Below are 4,889 nucleotides of genomic sequence, written 5' to 3'. Positions count from 1 at the left end.
AAGCGACAACCGGTCACCGAGGCACCCGCCGAAGGCGGGTGCCGAGTTCACTGGCCCCAAGCGACAGCGGTCACCGAGGCACCCGCCTCCGGCGGGTGCCGAGTTCACCGGCCCCGAGCACCAGCGGTCAGCCACGGAGGGTGCTGGATCATCCATACTTCCATAGCTCCAGAGCTCCATAGCCCCGGAGCTCCATAGCCCCGGAGCTCCATAGCCCCGGAGCTCCAGAGCTCCATAGCCCCGGAGCTCCATAGCCCCGGAGCTCCATAGCCCCGGAGCTCCATAGCCCCGGAGCTCCATAGCCCCAGAGCTCCATACTTCCATAGCCCCAGAGCTCCATAGCTCCATACTTCCATAGCTCCAGCCGCGGAGGGTGCTGGCTGGTGGCTCCATAGCTCCATACTTCCATACTTGCAGCCACGGAGTTGGCTAAAATTGCACTAAGTGCGAAAGCCCATTCATTTACAACGGCGTGTCCGCCAGGCGGCGACATTTCCCCGTTACCGGTGGCTGCGCGGCGGGTGAGTGACAGAGCTTATCCGAGCGGCTGGAACTCTGCGCCGGCGTGGTCGAGCGTGAGGCCCCGGCCCTTTGGCTGCCTGGTACCTAAAACACTTCCATTGATCCAGCCACGGAGGGTGCTGGCTGGTGGCTCCATAGCTCCATAGCTCCATACCTCCAGAGCTCCAGAGCTCCATAGCACCAGAGCTCCATAGCTCCATAGCACCAGAGCTCCATAGCTCCATAGCACCAGAGCTCCATAGCTCCATAGCACCAGAGCTCCATAGCTCCATAGCACCAGAGCTCCATAGCTCCATAGCACCAGAGCTCCATAGCTCCATAGCACCAGAGCTCCATAGCTCCATAGCTCCAGCCTGGGTGGCTGGTGGCTCCATAGCTCCATACTTCCATAGCTCCAGTCAGAGAGTGTGCTAAAATTGCACTAAGTGCGAAAGCCCATTCATTTACAACGGCGTGTCCACAAGGCGGCGACATTTCCCCGTTACCGGTGGCTGCGCGGCGGGTGAGTGACAGAGCTTATCCGAGCGGCTGGAACTCTGCGCCGGCGTGGTCGAGCGTGAGGCCTCGGCCCTTTGGCTGCCTGGTACCTAAAACACTTCCATTGATCCAGCCACGGAGGGTGCTGGCTGGTGGCTCCATAGCTCCATAGCTCCATACCTCCAGAGCTCCAGAGCTCCATAGCACCAGAGCTCCATAGCTCCATAGCACCAGAGCTCCATAGCACCAGAGCTCCATAGCACCAGAGCTCCATAGCTCCATAGCACCAGAGCTCCATAGCTCCATAGCACCAGAGCTCCATAGCTCCATAGCACCAGAGCTCCATAGCTCCATAGCTCCATAGCACCAGAGCTCCATAGCTCCATAGCACCAGAGCTCCATAGCTCCATAGCACCAGAGCTCCATAGCTCCATAGCACCAGAGCTCCATAGCTCCATAGCACCAGAGCTCCATAGCTCCATAGCACCAGAGCTCCATAGCTCCATAGCACCAGAGCTCCATAGCTCCATAGCACCAGAGCTCCATAGCTCCATAGCACCAGAGCTCCATAGCTCCATAGCACCAGAGCTCCATAGCTCCATAGCTCCAGGGCTCCATAGCTCCAGGGCTCCATAGCTCCATAGCTCCAGGGCTCCATAGCTCCAGGGCTCCAGGGCTCCATAGCTCCATACCTCCAGAGCTCCATAGCTCCATACTTCCAGAGCTCCATAGCTCCATAGCTCCATACTTCCATAGCTCCAGCCGCGGAGGGTGCTGGCTGGTGGCTCCATAGCTCCATACTTCCATACTTGCAGCCACGGAGTTGGCTAAAATTGCACTAAGTGCGAAAGCCCATTCATTTACAACGGCGTGTCCGCCAGGCGGCGACATTTCCCCGTTACCGGTGGCTGCGCGGCGGAGTGAGTGACAGAGCTTATCCGAGCGGCTGGAACTCTGCGCCGGCGTGGTCGAGCGTGAGGCCCCGGCCCTTTGGCTGCCTGGTACCTAAAACACTTCCATTGATCCAGCCACGGAGGGTGCTGGCTGGTGGCTCCATAGCTCCATAGCTCCATAGCACCAGAGCTCCATAGCTCCATAGCACCAGAGCTCCATAGCTCCATAGCACCAGAGCTCCATAGCTCCATAGCACCAGAGCTCCAGAGCTCCATAGCACCAGAGCTCCAGAGCTCCATAGCACCAGAGCTCCATAGCTCCATAGCACCAGAGCTCCAGAGCTCCATAGCACCAGAGCTCCATAGCTCCATAGCACCAGAGCTCCATAGCTCCATAGCACCAGAGCTCCATAGCTCCATAGCACCAGAGCTCCATAGCTCCATAGCACCAGAGCTCCATAGCTCCATAGCTCCAGGGCTCCATAGCTCCAGGGCTCCATAGCTCCATAGCTCCAGGGCTCCATAGCTCCAGGGCTCCAGGGCTCCATAGCTCCAGGGCTCCAGGGCTCCATAGCTCCATACCTCCAGAGCTCCATAGCTCCATACTTCCAGAGCTCCATAGCTCCATAGCGCCATACTTCCATAGCTCCATAGCTCCATACTTCCATAGCACCAGAGCTCCATAGCTCCAGAGCTCCATAGCTCCAGCCTGGGTGGCTGGTGGCTCCATAGCTCCATACTTCCATAGCTCCAGTCAGAGAGTTGGCGAAAATTGCACTAAGTGCGAAAGCCCATTCATTTACAACGGCGTGTCCACAAGGCGGCGACATTTCCCCGTTACCGGTGGCTGCGCGGCGGGTGAGTGACAGAGCTTATCCGAGCGGCTGGAACTCTGCGCCGGCGTGGTCGAGCGTGAGGCCTCGGCCCTTTGGCTGCCTGGTACCTAAAACACTTCCATTGATCCAGCCACGGAGGGTGCTGGCTGGTGGCTCCATAGCTCCATAGCTCCATAGCTCCATAGCTCCATAGCTCCATACTTCCATAGCTCCATACTTCCATAGCTCCAGACTTCCATAGCTCCATAGCTCCATAGCTCCATAGCTCCATACTTCCAGAGCGCCATAGCTCCATAGCACCAGAGCTCCAGAGCTCCATAGCTCCATAGCTCCATAGCCCCAGAGCTCCATAGCTCCATAGCTCCATAGCTCCAGAGCTCCATACTTCCATAGCTCCAGAGCTCCAGCCTGTCTGGTGGCTCCATAGCTCCATAGCTCCATACTTGCAGCCACGGAGCTGGCGAAAATTGCACTAAGTGCGAAAGCCCATTCATTTACAACGGCGTGTCCACAAGGCGGCGACATTTCCCCGTTACCGGTGGCTGCTTAGCGGGAGAGTGACAGAGCTTATCCGAGCGGCTGGAACTCTGGGCCGGCCTGGTCGAGCGGCTGGCCTCGGTAGTTGAGGTACCAGGGGCGGGCTGGGGAGCTCCAGGCGGGGCTTGTGAGAGAGTGTAGCCGAGCGGCTGGAACTCTGGGCCGGCGTGGTTGAGCAGCATGCCCGCGGAGGTGGCTCTTCCATAGGCACGGAGGGTGCTGGAGCTCCACACTTCCCTAGGCACGGAGGGTGCTGGAGCTCCACACTTCCATAGCTCCAGGCACGGAGGGTGCTGGAGCTCCACACTTCCATAGGCACGGAGGGTGCTGGAGCTCCATACTTCCATAGCTCCAGGCACGGAGGGTGCTGGAGCGCCACACTTCCATAGGCAGGGAGGGTGCTGGAGCTCCACACTTCCATAGGCACGGAGGGTGCTGGAGCTCCACACTTCCATAGGCAGGGAGGGTGCTGGAGCTCCACACTTCCATAGGCAGGGAGGGTGCTGGAGCTCCACACTTCCATAGGCAGGGAGGGTGCTGGAGCTCCACACTTCCATAGGCAGGGAGGGTGCTGGAGCTCCACACTTCCATAGGCAGGGAGGGTGCTGGAGCTCCACACTTCCATAGGCAGGGAGGGTGCTGGAGCTCCACACTTCCATAGGCAGGGAGGGTGCTGGAGCTCCACACTTCCATAGGCAGGGAGGGTGCTGGAGCTCCACACTTCCATAGGCAGGGAGGGTGCTGGAGCTCCACACTTCCATAGGCAGGGAGGGTGCTGGAGCTCCACACTTCCATAGGCAGGGAGGGTGCTGGAGCTCCACACTTCCATAGGCAGGGAGGGTGCTGGAGCTCCACACTTCCATAGGCAGGGAGGGTGCTGGAGCTCCACACTTCCATAGGCAGGGAGGGTGCTGGAGCTCCACACTTCCATAGGCAGGGAGGGTGCTGGAGCTCCACACTTCCATAGGCAGGGAGGGTGCTGGAGCTCCACACTTCCATAGGCAGGGAGGGTGCTGGAGCTCCACACTTCCATAGGCAGGGAGGGTGCTGGAGCTCCACACTTCCATAGGCAGGGAGGGTGCTGGAGCTCCACACTTCCATAGGCAGGGAGGGTGCTGGAGCTCCACACTTCCATAGGCAGGGAGGGTGCTGGAGCTCCACACTTCCATAGGCAGGGAGGGTGCTGGAGCTCCACACTTCCATAGGCAGGGAGGGTGCTGGAGCTCCACACTTCCATAGGCAGGGAGGGTGCTGGAGCTCCACACTTCCATAGGCAGGGAGGGTGCTGGAGCTCCACACTTCCATAGGCAGGGAGGGTGCTGGAGCTCCACACTTCCATAGGCAGGGAGGGTGCTGGAGCTCCACACTTCCATAGGCAGGGAGGGTGCTGGAGCTCCACACTTCCATAGGCAGGGAGGGTGCTGGAGCTCCACACTTCCATAGGCAGGGAGGGTGCTGGAGCTCCACACTTCCATAGGCAGGGAGGGTGCTGGAGCTCCACACTTCCATAGGCAGGGAGGGTGCTGGAGCTCCACACTTCCATAGGCAGGGAGGGTGCTGGAGCTCCACACTTCCATAGGCAGGGAGGGTGCTGGAGCTCCACACTTCCATAGGCAGGGAGGGT

Source organism: Syngnathus leptorhynchus, unplaced genomic scaffold (genome assembly GCF_054491065.1).
Source record: "Syngnathus leptorhynchus isolate UIUO unplaced genomic scaffold, UIUO_Slep HiC_scaffold_479, whole genome shotgun sequence".
Taxonomy (NCBI): domain Eukaryota; kingdom Metazoa; phylum Chordata; class Actinopteri; order Syngnathiformes; family Syngnathidae; genus Syngnathus; species Syngnathus leptorhynchus.
The sequence above is the reverse complement of the archived record's forward strand: the minus strand, read 5'-3'. Positions refer to the sequence as shown.